At 41.6% G+C, this 15,100-nt stretch overlaps 1 non-coding gene across 1 annotated transcript; it reads left to right on the top strand.

Annotated features, from left to right (window-relative positions):
• The first annotated feature begins 10,724 nt into the window (after positions 1-10,724).
• Positions 10,725-10,797, top strand: trnar-ccg (transfer RNA arginine (anticodon CCG)). Its single transcript has one exon. It is a non-coding gene; the product is annotated as a tRNA-Arg (tRNA).
• Positions 10,798-15,100: the final 4,303 nt, after the last annotated feature.

Here is a 15,100-nt window from a genome sequence, read left to right as displayed (position 1 = left end):
AAAGCCTACAGGACGTCTGGGCAGAAGGCACATGGGAGGCTCTGATATCAGCTGAAAGGAGGTCGTATGGTCTGATGAGACCAAAACACTGCATATTATCAAAAACACAACATCTCCACCAGAAAGCATGGTGCTTTCTCTGCAGCAGACCCGGAAAGACATGTGAGGGTAAAATGAATGTAGCAAAATATGACAAAATCCTGGAGGAAAACCTGATGCAGTTTTCAGGAAACCTGCACTTTGGGAGAAGATTTGATTACACAGGAATGGCTTCAAGACAACAATGTGAATGTCCTGCAGTGGCCGAGTCAGAGTCCAGATCGCAATCCAGTTAAAAATTTGTGGCTGGATTTGACCAAATACAGTGTGACAGAGCTGGAGTGGTTTAGCAAAGAAGAATGGCGAACCACAGCAGAGTCCAGATGTGCAAAGCAGATGGAGAGAGACCTGAGCAAACAGACTCAAAGCTGTCATGGCTGCCAAAGGTGCATCTTCTAAGTACAGACTTGTAGGGGGTGAATACACATGCCATCAACTGTTCTATGTTTAATATTTGCAACTCGCTCTGCTCTCTGTATAGATGAGTTGAAATCTAAATAATCAATATGGACCTCACCGTTAACATTTGCAGTGCACCATTGATTGGAATGTATTTTGTAATACATGTAGTAATAAAGAGAATTACATTTGTCATTCCAACAGATGGCACATCAAAAACATTTGTAGTAGTAAAATGCATTAAAATGCAAATGGAATGCATTTGTCTCTGTTGTATACCATTTGGTATGGGAATCGTAAAAGTAGTGCTAAAGTTTGTGATGCATCATCAGCTGGAATGAGAAATGCAATGAATATGTCTCAGTTATATGTCATTTAGTATGGGATTCATAAAAGCAGCATTTATGTTTGTGATGCGCCCTCTGTTGGAATGGCAAATGCAATGCATCTGTCTGTGTTATATGCCATTTGTATGGGATTCGTAAAAGCAATGTTAAAGTTTGTGATGCACCCTCATTTGGACCAATAAATGGAATGTATTTGTCTGTGCAGTATGCTATTTGTTAAGGGATTTGTAAAAGCAGTGTTAAAGTTTGTGACGCACCATCTGTTGGAGTGACAAAAGCAATTCATTTTATTAATGCAAATATCTGTGATGTGCCATCTGTTGGAATGACAAATGCAATGTATATGTCTCTGTTATATGTCATTTGGGATGGGATCCATAAAAGCAGCATTTATGTTTGTGAAGTGCCCTCAATAAGCAATGGCAAATGTAATGCATTTCTCTGTGTTATATGCTATTTGGTATGGGATTCGTAAAAGCAATGTTAAACTTTGTGATGCACCATCTGTTGGAATGACAAAAACAATGCATTTTATTTCTATAAATGTATGTGATGTGCCAACTGTTAGAATGACAAATGCAATTCATATGTCTCTGTTGTATGTTATTTGGGATGGGATTCATAAAAGCAGCATTTATGTTTGTGAACTGCCCTCTGTTGGAATGGCAAATGTAATGCATCTCTCTGTGTTATATGCCATTTGGTATGGAATTCGTAAAAGCAATGTTAAACTTTGTGATGCATCAACTGTTGAAATGACAAATGCAATGCATATGTCTCTGTTGTATGTCATTTGGTATGGGATTTGTAAAAGCAGCATTTATGTTTGTGATGTCTCCCCCGGCTCTTACAGTTGCGCATGATTCACCAAGAGGATAACTCTGATGATCAAGTGCAATTTGACACAAAAATAGGGTCTAATAGAGTCTAATAATCACACAGGATTTGCTAGTGGGACCCCCCATACACATACTTGATGAGTTGCAAAGGCAATTATATGTGAAAAAGTGGGTCACAACACCAAAAAGTTGGAGAAACACTTCCCTAGAGGAAGGAGCCTGTGGCCAAGATATGGGTAGTCACAGAGTGAGTGAGTGAGTGAGTGAGTGAGTGAGTGAGTGAGTGAGTGAGTGAGTGAGTGAGTGAGTGAGTGAGTGAGTGAGTGAGTGAGTGAGTGAGTAAATAGCAAAGCACATGAGTGAATAAGTGTAAGTGTGTCCATGGGTCTATGAACAGGTGAATGGTCATGTGATTCCGAGTGCACAGATGAGTGTGGCAGTCAACCAGTGAATAAGCAAGTGAATAAGTGAAGCTGCTGTGACCAATGAGCCAAGGGTAAGGGGGAGTGACAATATAACTAACAATGACAACAAGTGACCCTCTACGTGTGAGGGAGTGAGCGAGGGGGTCAGGGGGTGTTTACTAGCCTTCCATCTTTATTTTGGGTTGGATTGATTTACACAGAATTCCCCTGTCTAATTTAATTCCTGAAGTTGCCACTTGTGCTGCACGTCGAGGATCCTCAGGGTAAACAGCTGCTCAAAACCGATGCGTTTGTTTCTCAAGTCTGTCAGAGGCAAGAATAATGAATCGGATTCAAAGGCTAAGCAAAGAGTGCCCCCTTCTGCTTAAGGGGGCTTAAGGTTTGAAAATGGACTAGCCTTCCCTGGGTCTTCGTTTCCACACACTTCCACTTTCCATATGTGACATGAAGAATCCTTTGGAGTATGTGCAACAGTGAGGAAGATGATGATGTGAGTCAAAAGGCACCGGAAAAGAGAAAACTTTTGAAAGGCCACATTAGCTGAGAATAATACAGTAGGAAGACCACTTTCACAGTTTACAAGCTTGAGGACACAGGTCCAGCCTTACAGTTCCATTCATCCATCCCATCCATTATCCAACCTGCTATATCCTAACTACAGGGACACGGGGGTCTGCTGGAGCCAATCCCAGCCAACACAGGGCGCAAGGCAGGAAACAAACCTCGATTTGGGCGCCAGCCCACCGCAGGGCACACACACACACCAAACACACACTAGGGACAATTTAGAACAGGAGTATTCAACTAAAATCTAAAGAGGTCCAATTAGAGATCATGTTGTCTAACTATTTTTGCTGTCCACTTTCCTTTTTTTGGAGAGTGCCATTTGTTCCTTATTTTTCTGTCCCTTTCTCCGTCTCACCCGTCTTTTCTTATTCCAGCACAGTCGTCTGTAACTCTCACTTTCTTCCACCTAGAATCCACAGACTTGGTATCACGTGAAATGGCTTAACGCGCATACAATTGGTCTGTGAATTTCCTCACCCACTAAAACATTACCGTAAAGACTACAAAAAGCTGCTGCTAAAATAGAAGCGCCCCGTCAGGTTTTAAATCATAACCTTCAGTTTTGGCTGTAAGTCTGGGTCCATATGAGACAGCTTCTGGGTCCGAACCCGGGGCATGGTCCGCCTATTGCTGACCTCTGATTTAGAATCACTAATTCACCTAACCTGCATGTCATTGGACTGTGGGAGGAAACCCACGCAGACACGGGGAGAACATACAAACTCCATGCAGGGAGGACCCGGGAAGCAAACCCGGGTCTCCTTACTGCAAGGCAGCAGTGCCACCGTGCGGCCCGCCTCACAGTTCCCTGGGTTCAAATCCCATGGGTAGTCATTGTGTGGCTTTTCTTTTTCTGCGGATACTCCAACTTTCGCTCCCACCTCCTAAATACAAGAACATAAGAAATTTGACAGACAAGAGGAGACCATTCTGGTTCACTGGCAATGCCAACTCTGTGACTCAGTGGAGGTGTGCTTGTGTCTGGGCACTTTGATAGTGTGGCGTCCCATCCAGTGCTGGTCCCTGCCTGCAAAATTAGGATCTGGCCCATGTAGCCCTCCGTAAAGATTAAGTGGGTTCGGTAATGCGTGGATGGATGCCAAAGCACTGGGTGCCCAACAGCTTCAGTAAAAGATTAATGAATTGAGGTTTGTGAATCTCCAGGTATCTGAGCAGAGCAGGTGTGTCCATCTGATAGCATCCAGACCTGTATTCTCCTGGCTAAATTAAAATGGTGGACATTACCTTCCCATAAATCAGTGGGGCTTCCTAAATATTGTAGGCCACAAGGTTGCAAACTTGATCCCCACCAGCCATTTTGTGACCCTCAGCTATAACTATGCAAGAATGACGCTGACTGTGCACACGGGCCATACAGAGCCACAGGGTTTTAAATTCAGTCTCTATGTCTGCTGCACTTTGTGACCCTGAATGAGTTTCTTCACCTGCCATCGGTCATTGTGTGACATATGGAGACGTAACATAGTTAGTCCTGAGGTTCTCAGTGGTATCATGAGGTCAGGAATCAATCTTGGACTGAACACCAGTCCATAACTCACACGCATATCCACCTGGGGACTGTTAGCCTGATCTGAATGGCAGCGGGGATACGGGAGGAAAGATGGAAGGGCATGTTGACAATGACAGGAACATGGGATTAGACGGTATGTAAAACAGACGTTCAGAGCATTGTGTCAATCAAGTATGGAAACATCTGATCTACACACTGATGAGCCAAAAGATTCTGACCATTTCCATGCAAAGTTAATGATGTCACCTATCTAGTAACAATGGCACATGTCGAGATCAGGGATACCGTATTTTAGATAGATAGATAGATAGATAGATAGATAGATAGATAGATAGATAGATAGATAGATAGATAGATAGATAGATAGATAGATAGATAGATAGATAGATAGATAGATAGATAGATACTTTATTAATCCCAAGGGGAAATTCACAATGTTAGATGGTAAGCTGACATCAGGTACTTGAAGTTGACTGCAGAAGATATCAGGTCAGGTCAGGTTGGGGAGCACGCACTGGTACAGCACATTACCGCACCCAGCACACGTGAAACAGCTCAGGATACCAGTTGGCAACCCCCTAGGCAGACCCCGAGGGAAAGAGAGAGAGGCCACACAGTGAAGGAAGACCCCCCCCCCCCCCCACCCAGTCAGTAGGGGGCCATTTAAGGCTGCAAACAATAAAAATTAGAATGATGTTGCCATTTTGAAAGGTCTGTACTAACAACTGGGAAAAGCCAGGCCAACAGGTGGCAGCACCTGGTCACAAACTGGTAGGACAGGGAACACCCACTGCACGCCCAACCTACCTGGAAAGGGGTCTCTCTTTGAACTGCCTTTCCCAAGGTTTCTTCCATTTTTCAGGATTTTTTGGGAGTTTTTCCTTGTCTTCTTAGAGAGTCAAGGCTGGGGGGCTGTCAAGAGGCAAGGCCAGTTAAAGCCCATTGTGGCACTTCTTGTGTGATTTTGGGCTATACAAAAAATAAATTGTATTGTATTGTATTGTAACACCATGCCTCTGTGTGGCAGATGGTTTAGAAGCTCCCTGTGGGACACGACTCTATAAAAGGGGAGACAAAATTGAAGAGCTGCAGGAACACCAGAAGCCACAAGGGGGAGTTCTAGCCTGTTGTTCCTGTTACTGACTTCAAAGCTTGCTGGGAAATGACGTACGGAGGGAAAGGGGGAGGTGGGGTCTTGAGTTGGGAGCAGAGCGTAATACATGTAGTAGGTCCAGTTAGTGGGATGAAGAGTCCAAAGTTGAGAATAAGAAGAAAGGAAAGATGATAGGTGAGAAACGAGGGCTTGAAGGCCATTTGGGGTGGTGGGTAGGTGGGCCAGCCACCCAACAGGATAGATGGGGACTGAAGAGCCAAGATTTGGCGTTGCTTCTGTTTATTTTTTTTTTATTTTGAATTCTCTCTCCCTCTATTATTTTTCAATAAATGAACCATTTTAGATAGATAGATAGATAGATAGATAGATAGATAGATAGATAGATAGATAGATAGATAGATAGATAGATAGATAGATAGATAGATAGATAGATAGATAGATAGAAAGATATATAGATAGATAGATAGATAGATAGATAGATAGATAGATAGATAGATAGATAGATAGATAGATAGATAGATAGATAGATAGATAGATAGATAGATAGATAGATAGATAGATAGATAGATAGATAGATAGATAGATAGAAGTGTCATCCTTCAGTAGGATAACGCACCCCTCCACACTGCATGAAGTGTCCGAGAAAGGTTTGAGGAACATGATGAAGAGTTCAAGGTGATGCCCTGGTCTCCACATTCCCCAGATTTCAATCCAATTGAGCATGAAAGCCATGAAAATCACAGGCTCTCAGATTTGTGTTCCCATCTGTGACTCACTGTGTGACCAGGACTGAGCCCTCACATTGCATACATCTGAATTCAAAGCCACTCTACTTCACGTGACTTCCATAGCACCTGGGTATGGCATTCTCTTTAGAACGGGTTTTTTATGAACTGTCCGTACCACTGCCGCTGTCGCCTGGCTTTTTTTGGAAAGTGGTCTGGAACAGCCTGGCAGCTCATTTTTAAATAACATTAACGCCAAGAGCTCCCATTAAAACGATTTTGTGATTCTCATTGGCCTTTCAAAGTTAAAAATGTTAGCAGTAATCACTGCGTTGGAATGCCCACCGCTCCCAATATGGCAGGCAACACTGAACTCCCTGACACGTCTAAAATGATTATCTGCTCAACTGCAGCAGAAAGGTAGTCGAGTAATGAGAGCTGAACAAACACTGCATACCTGGCATGTCGCCTCCCTTACGGGCTGATTTATCGTTTCCCTTCCCCAGGCAGTTGCTCCGTACCCACTCCCACCCAGAATCCCCCCTTCCACCCCAATTTATATCTTATCAGGGTGCACCTGAGCCAAAATAAATTAGACCAGTGCTATGGGAATGGCTGACTGTTGGATTTTATCAAAGCTTTGAAAAAACACACGTGAATTTTTTAACTAATTGAGTGTTCATTATTCTGCACCAAAGAGTCTTCCTCTTTCATAAGACACTATTATATGAAATGACTCAGAGAGGCAGGGCGGCCATTAAGTCTCACAATGATCCTGCACTTTGCAGAGAAAAGATAGAAAATCACATGTAGGAATGCTGGGGCCACTAGGGGGCGATGTGCTTTGTATTATGTTGGACATGGCAGTAAAAATTGCACGATACACTGAAGATGTGACAAAACTGGGGGCAAATAAAGATTGTAAGAGAAACAAGAAGAGTCAGACCAAAGAGATGGAGTATCAACCTGGACGCCTGGAAGGACCGGGAGGGGGACAATACCTACTCTCTATCTATCTATCTATCTATCTATCTATCTATCTATCTATCTATCTATCTATCTATCTATCTATCTATCTATCTATCTATCTATCTGATTGTGTAGAAAGACACAATCAGAACAAAAAAAGATTTGGGGATCCATCCGGTATATTGTAGTGCCAACAATAAAAAGAGTAATCACCTAAGACTGAGCCGATACAAAACATGCATTGACTGGATGACTGTGGATGCTGACTGCCTTTATAGCTTGAGGGCAGGAAGGGTGTGCATGCAGGACGAGAAGTAGAATGAGGTCATCAGTGGGTGCCGGGAGTGAAGTCAGGAACAGAGGCGGAAGTGATGGTTTACCTCTTCTGAAGGTCTGTGGGGAGAGAAGAAGAGGCATTAGTGCCCACTGCCAACCCTTGGTCCAGCTATTCATTAAATAGTGCCTTATCTATCTATCTATCTATCTATCTATCTATCTATCTATCGAGTATATAGAGCCTAATCTATCTATCTATCTATAATAAAATAATAATAATTCATTACATTTATATAGCACTTTTCTCAGTACTCAAAGTGCTATCCACACAGGGAAGAACCAGGATGTGAACCCACAATCTTACACAGTCTCCTTACTGCAAAGCAGCAGCACTACCACTGTGCCACCTCTATCTATCTATCTATTGACTATATAGAGCCTAATCTATCTATCTATCTATCTATCTATCTATCTATCTATCGAGTATATAGAGCCTAATCTATCTATCTATCTATCTATCTATAATAAAATAATAATAATTCATTACATTTATATAGCACTTTTCTCAGTACTCAAAGTGCTATCCACACAGGGAAGAACCAGGATGTGAACCCACAATCTTACACAGTCTCCTTACTGCAAAGCAGCAGCACTACCACTGTGCCACCTCTATCTATCTATCTATTGACTATATAGAGCCTAATCTATCTATCTATCTATCTATCTATCTATCTATCGAGTATATAGAGCCTAATCTATCTATCTATCTATCTATCTATAATAAAATAATAATAATTCATTACATTTATATAGCACTTTTCTCAGTACTCTCCACACAGGAAGGAACCGGGATGTGAACCCACAATCTTCCACAGTCTCCTTACTGCAAAGCAGCAGCACTACCACAGTGCCACCTCTATCTATCTGTCTCTTGACTATATAGAGCCTAATCTATCTATCTATCTATCTATCTATCTATCTATCTATAATAAAATAATAATAATTCATTAAATTTATATAGCACTTTTCTCAGTACTCAAAGCGCTATCCACACAGGGAGGAACCAGGATGTGAACCCACAATCTTCTTACTGCAAGCAGCAGCAGCACTACCACTGTGCCACCTCTATCTATCAAGTATATAGAGCCTAATCTATCTATCTATCTATCTATCTATCTATCTATCTATCTATCTATCTATCTATCTATCTATCTATCTATCTCTCTATCTATCGAGTATATAGAGCCTAATCTATCTATTTATCTATTGAGTATATAGAGCCTAATCTATCTATTTATCTATTGAGTATATAGAGCCTAATCTATCTATCTATCTATCTATCTATCTATCTATCTATCTATCTATCTATCTATCTATCTATCTATCTATCTATCTATCTATCTATCTATCTGTCTGTCTGTCTGTCTGTCTGTCTGTCTGTCTGTCTGTCTGTCCTCTTTGCTAATGACGTCTGTCGCCCTATCATGCCAAGATCAAAAGTGTTCTTGAAAGCCCACAGAAAGATGTTTGTGGATCTGTGGCCTAGCAATGGGTTGTGCAGATTGTGCAAAGAGGCCTGTGAGCTTGGGGGGCCCACTCGGGGCCATATAGATAAAAAAAAAAAAATTGAATAACTTAAATCACTTGCACAGTTGATTATGTTATTAATTCACAGTTTCAGTGACATGTTTGCTCCTTCACCAGACAAGTCCAATCTAATCCATGATGGTATTACGTATTCAGCAGGCCTACACTTTACATGAATTTTGACTTTGGGAGTTCAGAGCCTAATTGGAGGCACATCGTGGCCTAGTCCAGCTTACAGAGAAGTGCACATTCCCAAATTTGTAGACTCTTTGGCATGCCACAGCGGACGTGAACGGATGAAGTTTTGAAGGACATCACATAAATAGTGTAAATATGCATTATTATCATAAATAATTGTTACTTTAGGTTAGGTGGATTGGCGATTCTTAATTGGCCCTAGTGTGTGCCTGGTGTGTGGGTGTGTTTGTGTGTGTCCTGCGGTGGGTTGGCACCCTGCCCAGGATTGGTTCCTGCCTTGTGCCCTGTGTTGGCTGGGATTGGCTCCAGCAGACCCCCGTGACCCTGTGTTCGGATTCAGTGGGTTGGATAATGGATGGATGGATTGTTACTTTTGTACTTTGATTTGATGTCAACAGTTTTCAAAGTTTGAGCTCGTAAACAGTAAATCCTAGTGATTCTGTTGTTAAGTTATGGTCCCTGTTAGTCAGCAAACACTGAGTATCTGAACAATTTGACTCTTTTTATACTCTTGCCATCCGACGCCATGTCGGCCAGTAGGAACTGATCCGGCAAACATTCTGAGTGGTACTGCTAAACGTAAGGCATGCCTGCAACAAGAACTGAAACACGTTACGCTTACCAAGACTTCTACCATTCTCAAATTGAGCGAGCACCAGTGGTGGTAACTGAGAATGCTGATCCTGGTGAATCATCACAACGGCCGCAAGCAGGTTATGCAGACAGTGCAGTGAGTGAAATGGAGTCTGGAAGTAGCGATACAGCTAGGTTCAAAATGGAGAAACTACTAAAGACAAACAAGCAACATATATGACCAAGCAATTTTATACCAACAGGGCAAATTTCTTGGAAGTATTGACGCCTGAATTTATGATGTCCATTTTCTCAGAACTGGCTTAAAACAGGTCGATTGTGTAGTAGTATCCTGTCAGCTGGTGGTGTTGTTTTAATTTGTTACAAATTGAAATTGCTTCATTTTATAGCACAGAACAGTTTCTACTTTCTAGCTGACGTTACATTTTAATCAAGTTCCTTCACAAAGTTGCCGTGGAAAAGCATGCGGGTCCACATCTTACATATATTTTTGTACTACACACCTCCCATATTCCATTCCCATAATTTACTTTATTTTTGCTAACTTACAGTGGCTGTAATAAAGCGATTTAAAAAGTTATCACAAATTCCATTTAGAGAGCTGGTTTGCTTGTCACCAGCGTGTGATCTGATAGTGAAGTGTTCCTGGACACCATTGCCCAGCCAGCCCCTAGGATCTAGTTGTGAATAAATTACGCTAGACAGGAGGGGCCCACCTCAGGGCTCTGCACAGGGGTCTTCAGCATCTGCCATAGGTGCTGATGAAGCTGGGAAGACATTTTGAAAGATCTCCAGATTATTTGAAATCAGTCCTACCGCTGTAAGGAAAATCATTTCCAAGTGGTGCAGATTTCAAGTGACTGCTCATTTGTCCAGGACTGGCCAGCCCAGAAAACTCAGCCCAAGAGTAAAACATTTGCTATTAAACGACGACTCCAAGAACCTAAAATTTGATTGAAAGATCTCCAGATAACTCTTGGAACATTTACTGTCCAAGTGCATGATTGTACAAATTTGATCTGCATGTAAGCTGTGATTCGGGGGACTACTTTGTGGCCCAGTGGCCTAATGGACAAGGCATCAGCCTCCGGAGCTGGGGATTGTGGGTTCAAGTCCCACCTGGGTCGTTTGTGGCTAAAAAAAAGGGGTTTGCTTCTGCATGTTTCTTTAGTGGTGGCTCTGGGCCTAGAGATCTGCCCTGGCAATCGGATGGTTGCAGGTTCAAATCTCGTAAATACCAATAGAGACTCTGCTCTGTTGGGTCCTTGAGCAAGGCCCTTACCTGCAATTGCTAAGTGCTTTGAGTAGTGAGAAAAGAACTATATAAATGCAAATTGTTATTATTTTGCTGCCCATCAAGAACATCAGAGCAACACAACAGTCCACCATTGAACATCCAGGCAAAGACCAGACATTCAGGAGGAAGGTTCTCTGGACAGATGGATCAAAAACAGAGTTGTTTGGCCAGAGTAACAGTCGACATGTTTGGTGCCAACCAGAGACAACAATTCAGGAGATCCTTGCACCAATTGTGAAGCATGCTGGTGGAAATGTCTTGGTCTGGGGTTGCTCTTCCAAATCATTAATCATCGAGTCAACTGTGAATTCCACATCACATCAAAATGTGCTTGAGGAGAACGTGAGGCCACTTCTCCCACAGTTGAAGTTATTTCAACATGATAATGATCTGAAGCACACTAGCAAATGCACCAAGGGATGGCTCAAAAACAAGAAATGGAAGGTTATGTACTGGCCTAGTCAAAACCCAGATTTGAATCCCATTAAAATGTTGTGTCTGGGGGATTTAAAATTGTCAGGATGTGCAAGAAAACCCACAAACATCTGATAGTGAAAGGAATTTTGCATGGAGGAGTGGACAAAAATTCAAACAAGCTGATGTCAGAGGTGAGCGGGCAGTTATGCAAAATGTCTATAAGACGCCATTTCTGCTAAAGGGGCAACACCAGCTACTGAGACCAAGGGTGCACTTACTTCTTCCCGCAGTAGTCCATTACAGCCATTAATAGTTTTGTTGAATGAGTTTTTATTCAGGTTTATCACCTTTATCTGTATGTGTGATTTGCATGAAGATCATCTGTTTTCTTGTTTTCCAGATATGTTGAAGAAACCAACAGCTCCCATGGGGTGTACTTACCTGTCACGTTAGTGTAAAACTGACTAGGCTGGGATCTTCAATAGAAAAGGCCTGACCCCCAAACTCTACAGGAAGACCTTGGCCTACACAGGCCCAAAATGGTCAAACAGCTTTGAAAATTCAAAAATACTTCAAACATTCAAAAAAATACATCAAGAAAATGCCTCTCCAGGGAGAGATTAAACCATAAAATCGCTGGCTTGAATAATAAGGTCAATGAAAAATCTTTAGAAAGGAAGAATTTATTTAGATTAACCAAAAATAGGACACAAGTGGGAAAAAAAGATTATAAAATGATTGGTTAGAAAAACAATCCAAAGAGGTCAAATCCACAATCCAACAATCAGGGTCCAAAAACAGCTGCAAATTCAGAAAACCAGCAAAAGCAGCTCAATACTCACAAAGGACTCACAAAGGAATACTCACAATCTCCTCAAACCTCAGTGAACCTCCGAGGAACTCACACTCCAGGCCTCAAGTATAATGGCTGAAGGCGGTCCTTCAGTGGCCCCACCCCCTGAGGCACAACCCTGGAATGTCTGACACACCATTAACAGAGGGAAAGACAGAGAGGCCACGCAGCGAAGGAAGAAACCCACGAGTCAATAGGGGGCCATTTAAGTCTGGAAAGCAATTAAAATTAGAATGATATTACCATTATGAAAGGTCAGTACTGACAACTGGGATAAAACAGGCCAACAGGTGACAGCACATGGTCACAAACTGGTAGGATTGAGAACACAGATGGTTTAGAAGCTCCCTGTGGGACACGACTCTATAAAAGGGGAGAGAAAATTGAAGAGCTGCAGGAACACCAGAAGCCACAAGGGGGAGTTCTAGCCTGCTGGTCCTGTTTCAGAATTACTGACTTCAAAGCTTGGTGGGAACTGACCTACGGAGGGAAAGGGGGAGGTGGGGTCTTGAGTTGGGAGCAGAGCGTAATGCATGCAGTAGGTCCAGTTAGTGGGATGAAGAGTCCAAAGTTGAGAATAAGAAGAAAGGAAAGATGATAGGTGAGAAACGAGGGCTTGAAGGCCATTTGGGGTGGTGGGTAGGTGGGCCAGCCACCCAACAGGATAGATGGGGACTGAAGAGCCAAGATTTGGCGTTGCTTCTGTTTATTTTTTTTTATTTTGAATTCTCTCTCCCTCTATTATTTTTCAATAAATGAACCATTTTAGATAGATAGATAGATAGATAGATAGATAGATAGATAGATAGATAGATAGATAGATAGATAGATAGATAGATAGATAGATAGATAGATAGATAGATAGATAGATAGATAGATAGATAGAAAAGGTGCTATATAATAGATAGATAGATAGATAGACAGATAGATAGATAGATAGATAGATAGATAGATAGATAGATAGATAGATAGATAGATAGATAGATAGATAGATAGATAGATAGATATGAAAGACACTATATAATAGATAGATAGATAGATAGATAGATAGATAGATAGATAGATAGATAGATAGATAGATAGATAGATAGATAGATAGATAGATAGATAGATAGATAGATAGATAGATAGAGGAAATTTGGCTTTTGACATAAGCTTGATATTAATTAAATAAATAAACAGTCCATCCGACTTTACAAAGGACAAGTGTTTTTGTGCCTGTGTATCTCTGTGTGTCTGTCAAGTTGCTATTTTATTTTCATTCTAACAGATAGTGCATCACAAGCTCTTAAAGTAAGAAAATACATTGCATTTGTCATTCCAGCAGATGATACATCACAAACATTTGTAGCAATTTGATATATATCTCTATTTATCACTCTTTAATTTAATATTTTCTTTATCAATATGTTGCTGCTGGAGTATGTGAATTTCCCCTTGGGATTAATAAAGTATCTATCTATCTATCTATCTATCTATCTATCTATCTATCTATCTATCTATCTATCTATCTATCTATCTATCTATCTATCTATCTATCTATCTATCTATCTATCTATCTATCTATCTATCTATCTATCTATCTATCTATCTGTTTTTTAAGATTGAATGGATTGTTGTTTTCTTTGTTACTTATTCCTTAATATTATTGCATAATCATATTTAATTTTCTTCCTTCCTTTTTTGACATGTCATTAGGCAAAGGAGCACACTGTAAAAGGCGCTATAAAGCACACAACACAGCCTGCTCTGTAATGTCCTGTTGCATGTCATGTTGCCTTGAAGGCCCACTGAAGAGAGCTGCTGTCATTTGTTCTTTATTCAGACTTACCTCTGACCCCGGTACTCGAACCCCCCGCAACCCCCCCAGCTTTCTCGGATGCTACCCTCCCTGCGCTGAACAGCAGGCCTGTGTGTTCTGAAGAATGAAGCGCTGACTTGTTTTTCAGATCTTGTCGGCGATGTTTGTTCAGCTGCTCTGCTTGTTCGGGAGGCTGATGGCTCGTAGCTCTCTCTTTTTCATCTCTCAGCCGCCCAACACGGCCAAAATTCCCAAAGCCCAAACCCCCCCAATCCCCTCCCGCTTCGTCGACCTCCCGAGGTCGTTCCCTCCGACCTTTCGCCCCTGCCAGCCTTATCTGCTCGAAGCTGTAATAAAAGAGCCGTTTTGTTACGCTCCGTCCCTCCTCCTCCTAAGCGGGCTTCAGCTAATGATAACGAGGCCATTGATCGACTGGAAATCAGCTGATAGACGAGAGGGCAGAGCGAGGAAATGAATTTGGGGACGCGGCGAGCATTATCCGCTCATCAGACGAAGTGAAAAAAAAGATAGATAGATAGATAGATAGATAGATAGATAGATAGATAGATAGATAGATAGATAGATAGATAGATAGATAGATAGATAGATAGATAGATAGATAGAAAAGGTGCTATATAATAGATAGATAGATAGATAGATAGATAGATAGATAGATAGATAGATAGATAGATAGATAGATAGATAGATAGATAGATAGATAGATAGATAGATAGAAAAGGTGCTATATAATAGATAGATAGATAGATAGATAGATAGATAGATAGATAGATAGATAGATAGATAGATAGATAGATCTCCTATCGTGATTCGTTGTCTGCCGACAGAGACGACCGCCTTTTGGACAAAGCGGACTGGGAAGGGACTGAGAGCCGCGAGTGATACGTGTGTCCCCAGCTTCTGGGCGCCGAGGTCACAGTCACTCATGTGTGTGCGTTTAGTGTCTGCCTGAGTAAGCCGATGTGACCTCCTTTTTTTAACATCTACAGGAATGTGTGTCTTTGAGGAGGTCCAAGCGTAAAAGTGCTGTGTGGACACTTGCTT

The sequence above is a fragment of the Erpetoichthys calabaricus genome, chromosome 16 (genome assembly GCF_900747795.2).
Source record: "Erpetoichthys calabaricus chromosome 16, fErpCal1.3, whole genome shotgun sequence".
Lineage (NCBI taxonomy): Eukaryota > Metazoa > Chordata > Cladistia > Polypteriformes > Polypteridae > Erpetoichthys > Erpetoichthys calabaricus.
This window is presented reverse-complemented; position numbering and strand designations above follow the sequence as displayed.